Source organism: Acomys minous (assembly GCF_964271855.1).
Source record: "Acomys minous genome assembly, chromosome: 5".
In the NCBI taxonomy this organism is placed as follows: domain Eukaryota; kingdom Metazoa; phylum Chordata; class Mammalia; order Rodentia; family Muridae; genus Acomys; species Acomys minous.
In genome coordinates this window covers 11,406,305-11,422,889 of record NC_140494.1, presented here as the reverse complement: position 1 = coordinate 11,422,889, position 16,585 = coordinate 11,406,305, and the positions used below count along the sequence as shown (strand labels likewise).

General features: G+C 40.5%; 1 protein-coding gene and 1 long non-coding RNA gene across 11 annotated transcripts in view; one reads left to right on the top strand and one right to left on the bottom strand.

Moving 5' to 3' along the window:
• Positions 1–16,585, bottom strand: part of CELF2 (CUGBP Elav-like family member 2) — an 823,768-nt gene that overhangs the window by 779,198 nt on the left and 27,985 nt on the right. The gene's annotated exons all lie outside the window — the stretch shown is intronic.
• Positions 968–16,585, top strand: part of LOC311597278 — a 29,807-nt gene continuing 14,189 nt past the window's right edge. For 2 of the 10 annotated variants that reach the window (XR_014779164.1, XR_014779167.1), the window contains exons 1-3: positions 968–1,435; positions 1,631–1,828; positions 1,929–2,017. This is a non-coding gene — a long non-coding RNA (uncharacterized lncRNA). Of the gene's footprint in view, positions 1,436–1,630; positions 1,829–1,908; positions 2,018–16,585 lie in introns of all 10 variants that reach the window. The other 8 variants (XR_014779168.1, XR_014779170.1, XR_014779171.1 and 5 more) reach the window with 6 other exon arrangements.

The following is a 16,585-nucleotide window of genomic DNA, read 5'->3' as shown; positions in this document are numbered from 1 at the left end:
TCATTTTTTTCGGCAAATGTCGTCATGTTTTCATATGGATGAAATCACTGTGTATTGATGAATGGGCTAATGTACTCTGTAAGAGAAGCCATATCGGATACAACTCAGGTTACCAAGAGCCAGAGACTAGATAGGCCATGAGTTTAGGGAAAAATCAAATAACTGCTGTTCTGCTAAGGGAGCATAGCGATAAAAAGACTCCTAAGGACACTGTGTTATACCTACAGATCAGTGTCTTGCTCAGCCATCACCACAGACACTTCCTCTTGCAGTAGATGGGAACTCACCCAGAGATGCACAACTGGATGACATACACAGAGGGAGAGATGGTCGAACACTCCATACTAAATGGAATGACAGTATTAAACCCCTTCCCTCAGGGCCCAGAGAGCCACATGAAACAGCAAAGTGAATGGATAACTCCAAGGAAACAGTGTCTTCTAGACACAACAGGACAGATGCACATATGAACACACACGGATGTGGTAGCATGCACAGGGCCAGTACAGATTCACGTCAGAGGGATCCCGATGCTGAGAGGGGCAATAGGCACAAGCTCCCATATCCAAGGATCTGTCTCCAATTGACATCTACTTGTAGAGGAAAAAATAATTTTCTCTAGTACAGCCTCCTTGGTATATTTACGACACTTAAGGGTAGGCCCTATGTGCAGAAGTAGATGCCAACACATAATAAACTCAACGGTATTTTTGTAGACCTTTTTGTCTCATATTGCTTTGTTGGGGGATTTTTTTGGCATAGTGGTCTTTTGGATATATATATATATATATATATAGATAGATAGATAGATAGATAGATAGATATAGATATAGATATATAGATATAGATATAGATATAGATATTATGGTTCCTGAGTTGTGTTTTCTGTGGGTTTTATTTTTGTGCATGTGTAACAGCTATCAATAAAGCGCTGCTTAGGCAATAAGCTGGGCAGAATGACAGGAAGTGGAAGGCGGGACTTCATGGAGAGAAGGTGGAGAAGTTTGACAGTTGAGGGGGGAGGAGGACAGGGAGAGAAATGGCCCAAGGATCACCATAACGGCAAGTGCTTGGGGTATATGTAGGTTGTGAGGTTCATAGTAGTTTGTTTATGTTATTTTAGGAGTAGATTTGCATCAGTTTAGATTCTGCCTAGTGTAGTGCTGGCAGCTTTAAGGTACGCTTCAGACTCTGAGTCATTTATCAGCCATCTTAGGCTGAACTGACACATTTTTACTGTAACAGTTGGAGGAGATAGTTGGGAAAGCAAGGATCTTGGGGGGGAGGGTTGGAAACTCATCAGAATTTATTGTATGAAATATTGTTTTTCTTTTAAAACTAGTGGACTAGTGAATTGAACATACAGCTTTGAAGAAAAGTGATAAAAAGGGACAACTAATAACTGAAGAATCAGAACCCTCATCCCTCACACAATGTAAGTTCCAATAACTTTGAGAGGCCACCTCTTGTGGTCCCATGGTCCTAATGGCTATGATCAGGGATGTGAATGACAGTAAATGCTGATGGGAAGGTGGGGCAGAAACATCCTTGTACATCATTGGTGGGAATGTAATCTAGCTCAGTCACCATGTGTACTCCTAAAACAATTCAGAAAAGTATTTCTTTCCAGGAAACAGGGTAGATTCTATAGGTAAGTTCTACAACGCACAAGCAAAAACAGACTGGGAAGCAGAGTCCTCACTGATCACGCAGCGAGTCTATTACAGATACCTCGTTTGCACAACTCAAACTTGCTGTCAATAATGCTGCTGGCTTTCCTTCATGCCCTCCATCTATAACTGCTTACCATGCTTGGTGACACTGAAATGTAAGTTCAGCATATCACCCTGTTCTTTGACTCCTGGGGGAAATCCCAAAGCCACTCTGGAGCGGTTTTGCTTTTATTAGTTTGTTTTAATCTTCATTAGGGCCAGGTTTGCAAGATTGAGATGAAGATCCACTCACAGCTTCATAGGATGTGGCTGACAGCAAAAGTCCCCATGACAAAGAATAGCAAGTAAGCCTCTAGCTCTTCTCTCAGGTGAAGTTTTTTTTTTTCAGAGCTGCCTAGGAGTTCTTGGTAGTTTGATATTATCCGAGTTCACGTGGACTGCCACAACAAAGATACAATAAGCTGGAGGCCTTACACCCAAGGGACACTTAACACCTCTGAAGTCTCCATAACCCAGAGTCATGCTGGCAGACTCAGAGTCTGGAGGAAGAGCTGGTTCCTGGTTTTCATTGGCTGTTTTCTTGCTATATCCTATCTCCATAGAGGGGCAGATGAACTGTCCAGGGTTTTTTATAAGAACCAAAATTCCACTCATGAGGATTATTACTCTCTTGTGCTAATCATCTCCCCAAAGCTCCCCCTCCTAAAACCATTAGTCTAGGGAGTGGGATTTTAGGATTTCCACATCTGTTTGGGGGGACACTCGAGCATTCTATCGCAAATGTCACAAAGAAGCCTGACAGAATGAGGACAGTTTACTCAAGAAGAAAGAATACTATCCAGTCCCTTCCATCTCATTATAGCCACCTCCTGACTCTTCCGGTACGTGACATTATTTGCGAAAGAGAAATCAAGCATACAGGAAAAACAGTGGAGAATCAAATTAAACAGACTCTCAAGCCCTTGAGTGTGGCTTATTATGAACAAATACATGCTGCCCAGTAAAAGTAGGAGTATGCTCTAGGTTTCCCAACCATATGGTCACCTTGGGATCCAAGACATTTCATTATTACTGTTAAATTAACTGAAGTGTGTGTGTGTGTGTGTGTGTGTGTGTGTGTGCGCGCGCGTGCGTGCGTGTGTGTGTGTGTGTGTGTGTGTGTGTGTGTGTTTGTGTGCTTCTTTTAAGAAATCTGCCTGAGAAAATTATCAAGAATATAAGCCATGAGGCACAGATACCTCTGATACTTTGCCTTGACATTCCTCCCTGCTAGAGTATTGGAAGGTTTCCTTAATAATTCCTAATTGGAGTCCTGGTTCAGATAAAGCTGACAGTCCATTTAAGATGGCTTTGGTGGCTCAAGAACATGCTGAGACTCTCTGATCTAGCTTGTTTGGCTTAAGGATTTGAGGAAGCAAATAGAAGCAGCTGCACTAAGGATTGTGGGCAATTAGGTTCATGCAGATTCTGGAAGTTGCTTATTAGGTCTGTCACTTTCAATCCATCTGGTATTTTTGTGTTCAAGTCGAATTGCAGGTTGCTCAGCGGGGTCAGTGGTTTTCCTTTTACCTGCTAGACAGCATTGCACAACTGTGAAGGCTTATCTGCCGGAGGCAGGATGCACAATTTGGCTGCCTATTGCAAGGCATGTGCATTTTTGATTTGGCTGTGTGAGACAGCTCAGACACCTCCCAGGAGTTCCAGTTTGGACCAGTTCAAGACTTAGATATTATTCCCAGGTTAGTCCCGGTCTTTTTTTTTTTTCTTTTGGTCTCATAAATGCTCTTTCTCTTATCCTTTGTGCGGTGCACAAGACCAAAAGTAAATATTGTGGAAAGTGGGTGTGTCCGCTTTACAGCATCATCTGTGTGGTGTGGATTCCGAATCTGTAGAGTTCATTAGATACAATGCCTGGAACAGGGCGCGGCCCTTTCAAACTTCTGCTACATTGGGGAATTCTCAATATCAAAGATTCCTAGAATGTGCTAATTAGTGTACGATTCTCCATTCCATCTTTCTCCCCAACACTATCTTTATAACACCAGCCTTCCCTTGGACAGAAGTAGTTTGCATTCAAAGACATTCAGAAGAGTTCTAAGTGCGTACTTCACTTCTTCCTTTCCAAGACCTCATCTCCCACCCTAATAACCCATCGGTTTCTAGGGCCATTTTGGATTACACATGTTTGATGATTTTATAGTGTCTTTCTTGCTATGTGTGAAGTAGCACACCATGTCATCTGTGATACAGCCTTCAACTCTCTGGTGTCTGCATTATTTTCTATACCTACTTACTTGGACTCTTGAGATTCTGAGAGTCTTTTTTCCAGGAGGTATAAATGAGCCTGGGCTGGAGTTCATTGGCTTTCCATGTCTTGTTTCATTCACCTAATGTCACTTATACTCATGAGTTTAAATTTCCTCAAAGATGATGAGCAGAGGCCACTGGGTTTCTTATGATGTATTCTAAAACAGCATCACGACAGAGACAGGGATTGATCCAAGGAGATGAAACGACTGCCTATTCTCTTTCATCTCAGCAGTGAGGAAGTAGACCCTGCAAACACACCAGGTCCAGCCAGTGTATTTTGTCAAATGGTTACTGTTTATGGCATCTGTATGGGGGGTGGGGATGAGAGGACTGGGTGGTTGGAGGAAGAGCAATGCTGCTGGAAAGGGAAAGGATAGTTCTGTGAGATGGAAGGACTATCAGGGAGAATCTAGTGGGTAGCTTGTTTCTCCAAAATTATTTTTCCCTGGAGGATTTCTGGATGGTGATGTGAGATCTACATCAACACCTCCTTCATGCTTTTAAACTTCAGTGCTATAGAAGCAGAAAGTGACAATGGCTAGGCTATTGAAAAAAATGAAAGAAAAAGGCTTGTTTCAGTGTCATAGTGAGGCATTTGCAATTTGACTATGGAATAGCTATCATGAAGAAATGATTGGTTTCTATCCAATCCTCTGAATGTCAACCAGACACTTTACATCTTCATGTCCTCGTCTATAGAAGGACCCCATCTCAAGACACTAAAATAATAGGACTGGCAAGAGTGACAAAATGGCCCAGCAGGTTACGGCCCATGCCGCCAAGCCCGAGGACTTAAGACAACACCCCAAGAGCAACATGGCAGCAGTAGACAATAGACTTCCCTAAGTAGTACTCTGGCCTCCACATATATGCTGTTACCTTCTCTGTTTCTCTCTGCTCCCCGCCTCCCACCCCGCACCACAGGCACAGATACCTACTCACACCACACACACAAAATAAATAAATATAATAAAAATTAAAAGACACTAAAATAATAACTTATGCTAAAGTGAAAACATTCACTTTAGACAAGAAAACATTGTCTTTTTCAAAAAATCTATATGAGAACAATTGCATGTTTATAGGCAACTAGAAAAAAAAGGAAGAGAGGGAAGAATGGAGGAAGAAGGTTGCCCAGCTAACATAAGTCCTATACTTCATACAAAACAATTCAAAATAAATTACTGGCTTAAGTCTTGTGGGTAAAAATTCAGTGACTTTTAAACACCCAGAGAAAGGCATGGCAAAGAATTCACAGACATGGTATCAAAATAAGAATGCTTAGAAGGAAGACTCAACAAACTGCGCTTTCCAGAAATTGAAGATTTCTGTTCTGGAGAAGACTTGACCAAGAAGAATGAGAAGATAAGTTTTGGAGTGGAAGATAACCTTTACAAACCACAAATCCATGTAGAATATATGTCTAGAACTTATAAAACTCAGCAGTAAAACCAATCTAACCCAAACCAATCAGTCCCCACAAGCAAACAAAAATCACCAGGAGGGCATACAAATGTCGCATGAACGTGAATGTTTGCTGTATATCACTAACCCATGGAAAAATGCAAGTATAACTATACATTTGTCAGAATGACTCAAGGAAAATACCAGTGAGAAATCAAATACTGGCAAGGATCTAAAGAAAGCAAATTGTTTGTCCATTGCCATGGATATGAAATGATAAAGCTATCCTTAAAAATAATAGGCTGTACAAAGACACTACTCAGAAATTGCACTGCTCAATATTTATTTCTGAATAATAAAGACTGTAATAATCATATAAAAATCCAAATCAGAATATTGATAGAGTCTTTATACTCATCACAAACTAGATACAACTCAGATGGACATTAAAGAGTAGGTGGTTAAACAAACTGTGGTATATCAATATTGCGGAGTAGTACTCAGCAAGAAAAGGTAATGTGCAAAGGATGTGTCCTACAACCTTCAAGAATATCTAGGGAAGTACCCAGCAAGTGTGTGTGTGTGTGTGTGTGTGTGTGTGTGTGTGTGTGTGCCTAAGGTTGGTATCAAGAGTCTTCCTAGATTACTCTCCACCTTTTCCAATGAGGCAGGGTCTCACTAGAATTCAGAGCTTGCCACTGAGGGCTTTTGCTGCTAACTAGTTTACACTGAGGAATCTCCTGTCTCCACTTTCTAAGTGTGGGAATTACAGGTGGGGCACCATGCCTATTCCGCATTGACAAGGTGCTAGGGATACATTTGTGAAGTGCTTTTCCATCAAGCCACTTGCCCAGCCTCTGGTATGTCTTGTATTAAAGTGTAAGTCAAATGTAACCACAACTTTTCCCGAACTTGTGATGGGCTTTGAGCCTTGCCTTATAGCTAGTTAAAATTATTCAACATAGCAATGCATTGAAGAAACCCAAGGTAGCCAATTTTATGAGGCTATGATCTGAGAACTCTCATTATCTGTTTGCTGGCTGAGACCTTATTTTGCTGGCTGTTAGCATCGCAAGAGTATCCTATCTCAGGCCACTTGTTTGAGAAAAGATCCAGATTCAAATGTAAAGTAAGATTTATGCTAAGCACATATTACTTTTACATCTTTGTAAAGTGTAAAACAATAAGAATTTTTAAAAAAATCGTAAGCTAGTCTCTCATGGGTGAAACACTTAGAAAAGACCCAGTTGTTCACACAGGAGAGAGGGTCACAGTCCTTAAGTATAACAGGGGTGGGTGAGAAGGACAGACCTTTTCTCACTGCCATTTGCCATCTGGAAAGGAGAGGAAAATATGCTTTGAAAAATGGCCTCCCCTTCATCTTGTTTCCAGCTCTCCCCCACCTCCCTGTAGCCCTTATCTAATTTGTGAGTAAAGATTTTAATGAGACCATTAATTGTACTACATTATTTGGTATGTAAATGTCCTTTTGTAATGGAGTGAATTAATCAAATTTTAGCTGCAAATTTCTACCTCCTAATTTTTCATGGCTTTAATGTACTCCTTTGCTTGGCTTTTGTTACTTGGAGTTTTCAGCAATCCTTATTTAGTTCTGTGATGAGAAAAGGGGGGAGAGGGAGGTGGAGCTTAACTCTACCCTGCAAACTAATGCTCACTGAAAAGGATTTTCAATTGAACTTACACGGTGGATGGGATGTCTTAAAAACTATACAACCCCTTGCATCTAACATCAAACTGCAGGTTTCTTAGGCTGCTTTGTTTGTCTGTGTGTTTGGTCACTTCTTACAGTCTTCTCCATGGCTAGTCAAGCCCAGACTGTTCTGTCTCAATGGGGCCCAAGAAACTTGCCAGCATTAACCATTATGGCAATTGCAGTCTGAAGTATTTGGCCTATTTACTCCCTCATTATTTATGAAACCCCTTGCCCTATAATATGTATTTTAAAGTTTTATTTCTATTTTTATTTATGTGTATGCATGTTTGCCCTATGTATGCTAGTGCACACAGGGACCATTGAAGAGTTGGATCCTCTAGAACTGGGATTACTAGTAGTTGGGTGCTAGAGACTGAATTTGGTCCTCTGCAAGAGCAGCAAGCACTCTTAGCCACCAAGCCATTTCTCCAGCTTCCCATTTCCCTGTAGTTTTGATGCTTGCCCTCCCTTCAGCTCTTTTTCACTTGCAACTACAAATTATCCAACCCTTGTTCCTTTCTTCTTTTGTTGCTGTATTAGTTGCTTTTTATTTCTGCAATAACACCAGGGCCAAAGCAACTTAAAGCAGAGTTTATTAGGGCTTACAGTTCCACAGGATAGAGCCAATACAGGTGGAGGAAAAAAATAAAATGAACAAACCAACAGAAAACATTGTGGAAAAAGCAGGAAGCTGAAGGATTATACTTTGAACCATACACAACACAGAGAGAATGAATTGGGGATTGCATGCATCTTTAAACTCTGTGAGCCTGCCTTCTGTTAAATACTTTGTGTAACAGTTCCCAAGTGGTACCACCAGCTGAGGACCAAGTGTTTAAATGCCCAAGACTATAGGAATGTTTTTCATTCAAACCATCACTGTTGCTATGATTTTAGAACCTAGGCCACAGCTTAGCATGTACTGAATACACAACAGGTGTCTTTCTATGAACAGAACTGATGATTCCTTTCTTTGCTCTCTTGTCTTTCCATTTTTCTCATGTCCTCTTTAGCTTTCCTTTTACCTTTCTTTGTTTCATTAATATGGGGATCTTCCTAAAGCTTTCCCTCAGTGCCGCCATCTTCTTCTTAATCCCATTTCTTTTCTCATTCCTTTGCTCTTACACTCATCTTCCCTTTGTAATGTTTTCTTTCACTCTTGGCTTCATCATAGACTCTGATGATAAGCAGGTTATTAGTAGGGCAAGAGCGTAGAGCTCATTTGCACAGATGGAATTTCAATATTACTGTTCATAAAGACCTTTAATTTTGCCACATATTATACAAATACGTCTCCATGTCTTCTTTCCTTTTGTTTAATAACATTTTAGGAACAATAATTATATATGGGTCAGGCTTGTGTTTATCCATTCTTCCTTGCATCTAGCCATTTCTATAGGATTTTACTGAAGACATATGTCTGAGTTTCTTTTCTCATTGGCATGATAAAATACCCAGAGAGGAGCAACTTAAGGGAGAAAGGGTTTATTCTGGCTCACAGTACAAGGGCACAGCATGTCATGGTGGGGAAATCAAGACAGCAGGAGCTTGAAGCAGCTGGTCACATCACATCTACAATCAGGAAGTAGGGATCAATGAATGCCTGTTACCCTGTCTCCACAGTCCAGAAGTCAGTCAAAGAAACAGGGCCAAACACAGTGGGTGGGTCTTTTCATCTCAGTTAACACAATGAAGACCTTCCCCCACAGACATGCTTGCAGATCCATGCCCCAGGGGACTTTGGATTCTGTATGGTTGGCAATTAACATTAACTATTGCTTTCACTATGTGCCAGGTTCCATACATGGGCTCTGAGTATATGAAGGCAGCATGGAAACAGAGATGGTACTAAAACAACCAGAAGATGTTCAATGATTCCAGTTATAAATATGGATGCAGCTTCAAAAAGACCAATGAGGAGAATTCTTGGGTAGTTATAGAAAGAAATGACATAAGTTTCTTAAAAAGGGAGTAATATGATTGGTTACATAGATTCTGACAAGACAAAAGGGCTGAATGCTGCTCAGTGGTTACAGAGATCACCTCTCATTTACAATGCCCTGGGTTCAATTGTCAGCACCACATGTGTGCACAAACAAATGTAAACAATTCAAATACTTAACAGAAAGCTTACAAAGAATAAAATGTATTAAATATATTTAATGTACATTAGCATTTAGTGGGCAAATGCATGAAGCAACTGGATTTTTTTTTAACTTGAGGAAGAAGTGACTTATTACAAATTCAAGGTTTGAGGTTGTTACAGATCTGAGTGTGACTTCTCCTAGACTCTTCAGCTGAAAGTCTGAGCCAATTTATTTAGTTTTTCCCAGACTTATACTCTTAACTAAAAGTAGAAATATGGGAAAATATCATTTCATAGGATTATTTTCAAGGATGAAATGAGATAGTCCATATCAAATAAGTACATACAATCAGGCACATGCTAAGTCCTTAATTAAAAAAAAACTATTTACAATATAAGCAATGTCAAATGCTACAGTATAATGAGTAACAAATGGATATATCCAACAAGTTGGCATACCAATCAATTAAGCATAGACAAATGGAAATTTCCATTTCAGCTAAATTATACCTACTGCCTCTGGCACATATAGATATAGGGAGAAAAATGCCTACAGAGAAGAGATTCGGTGTGACAGCCAGTGAGGTTACTATGTAGGAACAGAAGGACTCATTACAGAATCCAGGAAACAGGCACAACTCTCTGCCTGTGTGTCTTTCTTACTCAGGAGCGGTCCATGCTGCATTGAACATTGGGTAGAAAGTTCACTTAGAGTCATTTTAATTATTGTACTGTCAGATGGTACCAGGTAAGAATTTTCCCTGCCAAAATTTCTTAGTTTTCTGTAAAGAAGGAGAGAAAGTATAGGTGTTCAGTGGATCCATGCTGTGTGTCTGTGGACCTTGCTGCCTGCTAGTGTGGGGAACTTGTGTTAAAACGTGGATGCTTTTAAGGTGCCTTTGAGGCTCTTTTCATTGAGTGTCTTCTTGAGTAGCACTAATTCCTGTAGTATATTTCAGAAAAGGGGCTACTTTAAGACATAACATTAAAAAAGCTACCATTTCACCATAGAACAAATTAAGTGCATGGCTTGTGACTGTCCACTGCCTCATACACAATGCAAACTTCGATTTTTATTTTCTTACTCACAAAGAAATAATTATTTTAATAGGGAAAGATTGACTGGGACTCACTCATGTCCTTGAGTATCTGTAGACTGATATTAAAACAAAGCAAGAGAGTAATACTGTAATTCATCCTACTTTGTATCTTCAGTAAACAGCTTCTATTTGTATCTTTAGTTATACATGTGGACTCATATTCATGTGCATCTGGTACCCTAGCTTGATTTCTGTTGTGGAGATAAAATACCCAGTTAACTAAGGGTTAAAATTTCTACCTAACTCACAACTCAAATTAATAGTCTGCCATTTCAGAAAAATCAAGATAGGAGCTTGAGGTAGCTGCTCAGATGCAAGTCAGGAGGAGAAGAAAGAAAATAAATGCGTGTATGTTTATCTGTGCTACACCCTCTCTCTAACTTAAGTAGTCTGGAACCCAAATCCAGGGAATGGGACCATGACCAGGTCTTCTCATCTCACTTAAGTCAACCAAGGTGACCTCCACGTCAACTCAACAGGCAAGCATGATACAGGCAATCTGTCTTTGGTGCTCTCTCCCGGGTAACTGTGGATTGTGGCAAGGCAACAATTAAAACCATCTCTCACACCTGGGACACTGATTGTGACATTTGGGAATCCGAGTTTTTAACACATAACAGGTAAACAGCAAATCCTCTCTGGCTATGTGGTTAGGAGAAGAGCTTCACTCTAGAATATCATGGTGTGCATGTTTGACAAGATTGACGTAAAACAAAGCTCTTTTAGATCATCTCCCAGCCAAAGCCATTGCTTTCCATTTTTGTTAGCCTTGTCAAACCCACCAGAATTTCCCTGTGATATTTCCATTTAGAAGATGAAATTTGTTAGAAAGTGATGAAGTCCAGTATTCAGAGGATATCTGCTATGAACTCTTAAGACTCTGGGTCTGCCTGGGCGGGAAGAGTCAAAGATACCAGTTTCCTCACTCCTATTATTCTATCAGTCAAAAACAAAATTTACTAAAGTAAAATGCTCCTGAGATGTTGAATTTAGCTTTGTGTGAAAACTTTTAGAATGCTATTATTTGAAAACCATTATTTTGAGGTTTCGTTATTTAGAGAGAGTAGTAAGATGAAGAGGTAATGGCTCTTGCAGCATTATCTGTATAACAGTACCTGCTAAAGGTCTTAATTAAGTCAGTGTTTATGAGGTGTCAGCTTGGTGTCAGGAGAGGGCTGCTCTCCCTGAGAAGATACTAGTGTACATTTCTCAAAGATTTTACCAGCTGACATCAGCTCATGAGAACAAAGAGCCCGTGGGTCCTCTTGGAGCCAGGCTTATTTCCTGCTTCAGATTGTCAGGGAAATGTTAAAAGTGGCTTGGCCAAGTGACACTTTCTCAGTAGAGAATGTCATAACCAAGGCATGGAGAAATGGGGGTGTTGCAAGCTTGCAGCTTGTTAAGGAATCTGGGCTTCATGCTGACAGCATTGAAGTTTTGTTTGTTTTAGGTGATAAACACTACATTAAACTGACCATTTCAACCGTAACAGGTATGTGTGGGGGGGGGGGGAGGGGGTGGTTTAGAACACTGAAAGTCACATAACTAGTGACTTACTTCTGTCAGCTGGGCCACACCTCCAAAAACCTCCATCCTTGGAAACAAAAATTCAGACCAGCCAGCATGCACACGCTCTCATCTGCTTTCTAAAGACCACTCAGTGAGTTTGGTAAACCAAATATTAGTTTCTTGCCGATTAATAACCTCTGAAAACCAAACCTCCTCTAGGATATAAAGGAGGATGGCAAGAGTAAATGAAATACTATGGCAATTTCTCTAAAACAAACGTACCCCAGAACACAATGACCCACAATGTTGACCTTGGCCATGCATGCAGAGGGACGAATGGCAGCAGGGATCAGAAGAGATGGCTGTTCCGCTAAGTTCGTAGAAATGTTATTCATAATAGCAAAAACACAAGAGGAACCCACATGCCTATTTAGGGCGAAGAGATAGAGTATGGTTTAGACATACAGTGGAATATTATTCAACATTAATAATAGAAGGCCCACACCGCACCAGCTTTTTTGTTTTCCCCCATGCCTCCATGCGAAGGACCCCCTGGCACGCGCTTCTTATGCTGTAGTTCCATTATGAGGGACCAAAATCAGGATCCGAAGGAAACCTTTCCCGCCTACAGCGATTTCTGTCAAAGTATTTTGCCATGGTGAGAACAAAAGTAACAAGTACAGAGAGCAGGGGTGAAGTTAGGAAGTTGTGCGGCTAGGCTGGAGGTGAAGATGGTGGCGACGGCTTTCCCTTGTGGATGACAGCAATAGCATGCTTGCCGAAATTTTGAGAGAAGTGTTTTATGAAGTGATATGACCATAGCGTTGCAGCAACCAGTTGCGGCCATGACAGGTGAAGAAAAGAACAATTTCCAGGTTACTAACCGAGCTGTTAGAGGGTGCGTACCATTAGAATAGCTGGGGGGAGGGGAAAAAGGAAGAGAGGAGAGATGGAAGAGCGACCAGAAAGTGAGGCAGAAAGGTGATGAGGTTGTGTTGGCGCACAAGCTCATGAAAAGGTGGGCATGACTGCTTGCATGCAACACATTTGAGAACGGTCCTAACATGTCCTTGGGACAGAGTGGGGAACAGCAGGGACAAAAAAAGACATCAACGTTTCTCAAACAGGCGTGAAGCGTTTACTGGTTTGGGCCCAGCTACTTTCACCAGGTTAATCACAGTGTTTTAACTGAATTGCCCCTTTCACAGGACGAAAAGATCCCACTGCCTTGGTGTGTGAACTTAAGGTAAGATTTTGTTTCAGGCATAGGAATCCAGATTCTAAAACGACTCATATTTACGCCAGCGTGAAAGTAAGAACATCAACACAAACAGTTTGGGGCAGTGGGCTTTGTACAGCTTACCTGTGAAAGCCCTAAGGTTAGACATGCAGCCAGTAGCCACCCATATTCAGGGGACACAAGGACGTCGGATTATGCTGCTGAGACCAGTGAGAATGAAGACTGTCTTCTCGGTAGTATAAATGAGCGCAAATGGTAGAAACCGTTTTCTAGTGCAGACGCTGCAGGAAACCTCATCTAGTCATCTTTTAGAATGGATGTGCTATGCAAACAAGGATAATTTCTGTGTGAGACAATCCTCCATCTATTGAATGCGTCTGGATGGAGTTTTTGAAACACTCTGAATGTGATACATTGAATAGATCTTAATGTTACTGAAAAGATCTGGACTAAAGTACCCTGACTCATTCATTTGCTCTGTTGGAGAACTCTCAGTGCCAGCGAAGTTCCTGTAACCTTGACCTTGAGGGCCTCTAAGCTGAGACTCAGAAGGCACAATCAGTGGCTCTCTAAGCTGTGATCAAATTTCCATTTTCAGTCCCCTACAGACATTTAAATAATATTCCCTTCCTTGCAGTAGTCCATGGAGGACAAACAGTGACTGCATTTTCACAGTTTCATATCATCTGTCTACCTCTTGCCATGTTTTTATAGGATCTTAGCATTTACAGTTCATAAGGTTGTTATTTATTTATTTATTTATTTATTTATTTATTTATTTTTGGAGATGAGGTATTTCTCATTCTAAAACTCTTCTGTTTGTATCAAAATTTATCTTCTCTCCCAAGTAACCTATCTTTATTAATTCTATGGGAAGTTAGGTCAACTGTCTATAACTCCAAATTTACCTAGTAAAAGTTCTGTGGTCCTTAGGGTACAGGCATGGAAGAAAAGGACTGTGCTTATACTGATTTGTAAGATATCCATATAGGGCCTTGGAAATCTTTCCTCTTAATTCTATGGTGTGTGTGTGTGTGTGTGTGTGTGTGTGTGTGTGTGTGTGTGTGTCTGTCTGTCTGTCTGTCTGTCTGTCTGTCTGTCTCTCTTTATGTCTGTATGTCTGTCTGTCTGTGGGGTGTAGTGTGTGTGGTGTAGTGCGTCGACTGAATAATTTCCAAGTCATGGAACGCTGTGAATTTGACTTTGACTGTCCCCTAAAAGGCTGGTTCCTACTTTCTGGTGTCACTGGAACGTTGTAGATACTTTAGCAGGTGAGGCCTTGTAGAATAAAGTAACATCACTGTGGCTGAGCCCTGGAAGGATGTAGTTGGACCTCACTTCTTTTCTGTCTTGCTTCTTGGCCACTCTGAGGTAAGTACTTCACTCCACCAAACTCCAATCTTGACATAGGTCCTAAAGTAATGGGGCCAGTCAATCATGGTCGAAACCTCTGAAACAATGAACCGAAATGGACCTTTCTTCTCCATGTTTCCCTCTGGTATTTTGTCTTGGGGATGGAAATCTGGGTAGCAAACTGTATTTATGTTCCCTCTATGACAAGATAAATTAAAATTTCTGGGATGGCAGAGAAGTTTCATATATTTAAAAATTCCCTTACTTCTCTCAAATAATCACGGACAGCTTTGACTCCATATTGAACATTAGTTACTTTTATGGCCTTTAGCACCCATCATGCACTTGATCTTGTCTGAATGCCAGTTATTATATTTGGCTGAATGAAATTCAGAAACATTACCATGTACGATTTTCTGTCACAAGGGTATTTTTCAACAACAACAACATGTCAGAGGTGGTAAATGGCAGATGGAATGTGACAGTCAGAGTGACTTCTTCTCACCTTTTACATTTACATAGTAACTTTTTACATTTTCCTAATAAAAAGTTTGGGCACTTTACATCCTCCATATCTTTTAATGATATGATTGTGTCTAGTGTAGGCAATGGAGATCTACTCCGATTAGGCAAACACCTGCCTAAAAACACCTGCTACCAATATTTACATATCAGTAGATGGATAAGAAATGAATTAAACAATTTATAGCACCTTAATAATTTCTGTTGTTGCACAATATGGTAGGAGTGAATCCCTCCCTGAGTAGTCCAAGAGTTCTGTGTGTTTGTGCATGTATAGGCATGCATGTGTGTGGCCAAAGGTCAAAGGTCAAAGCTGGGTGTCTTCTTCAATCACTTTCATCAGCAGCAGCAGCAGCAGCATTAGCAGCAGCAGCAGCAGCAGCAGCAATTATTATTTATAAAGGTCTCTCATTGAACCTGGAACTCACATATTCAGATAAACTGAAAGGCCAGTGAGCACCTGGGATCCCATCTTCCTTCCAGTTCCTAGGTTACAGGTATGCACATCATGCCTGGCTTTTGCTCATGGGAGCTAGGGAATTGAACTCATGCTCTTCTGCTTGCCTGTAAGCACTTTCCTGACTGAGCTACATTCTCCTCTTCCTAACATGGGATTTTTATTGGAAGAACATTCAAAAGTGATTTTTCAGGTAAGTATTAAAGATTTATGAGATGTTAATTCTGCCACAAAAACACTCTCTGTTTTTCTCCTTGACATCCAAATCCCTGTATGAAATAGTTACAAAATCAAGTGCTCTTTGTAAATAATAGAAAACACTCAGTATAAATAAATGTAGCCACACTCTCCCTCACCAGTCTTGGGTGTTCTTTGGAAGTAGAGTGTTTTGTTTTGTTTTTAATTTAGAAGAAGAATTTTTGAAAAAAAGTGATTTTTCTGAAATTCTCAAGTTCTCATGAGGTTAATTGAAGCTGTCAACTTTGCCTGGCATCTCACTGCTTTGCTGAGTCGTCTCACATTTTGTTTTCTAAGACAACTGACAGAGGATGTATTAGCACAACTCACTCTCAAATAATTCATGGGCTACCTGGTGACAAGAGTTCCTCAGCACAGTGTTGCTGAATCCCAAGTATTGCTAAATCTTGAAAAAAAAATTCTCCCCTGTGCAGGTTTGTTCATTAGTTACAGTTTATTTTACTGGTGCATGACAATCAAAATATAAGGAACACAGAATATGTCTAACATATACCACATATTCCCTGAATTGTATGAATGGATAATGAAGCTACCTAAAGTGATTGAGAAAATAAAATTTGCAAATGAGCAGAGGAATATGAAAGACATTATGGTTGGATACCATCAAAACAGTAAAGACTAGATAAAAATTGCATTGACAATTGCTAATTTTTAAATGAACACTGATGGGGATTGTCTATAGCTACATGTTCTAAATAAAATCCAGAATCCTTAGGCCTATTTGTCATTTGGATAAAGCAGATGACAAAACTAATATTTTTGGACTTTGGAAAGACAGCACAGCAGTTAAAAGTACTTGCTACTCTTCCAGAAGACCAGCATTTGGTTCCCAGAACTTATGGCCTACAGCTATCAGCAAACAATAACCCAACCCCAGCAGTCATGGTGCCCTCTTCTGACCTCTGCAGGTACCTGTCGTATGTGCACATGTTCCAGTACAGACACAGACACTGACACGG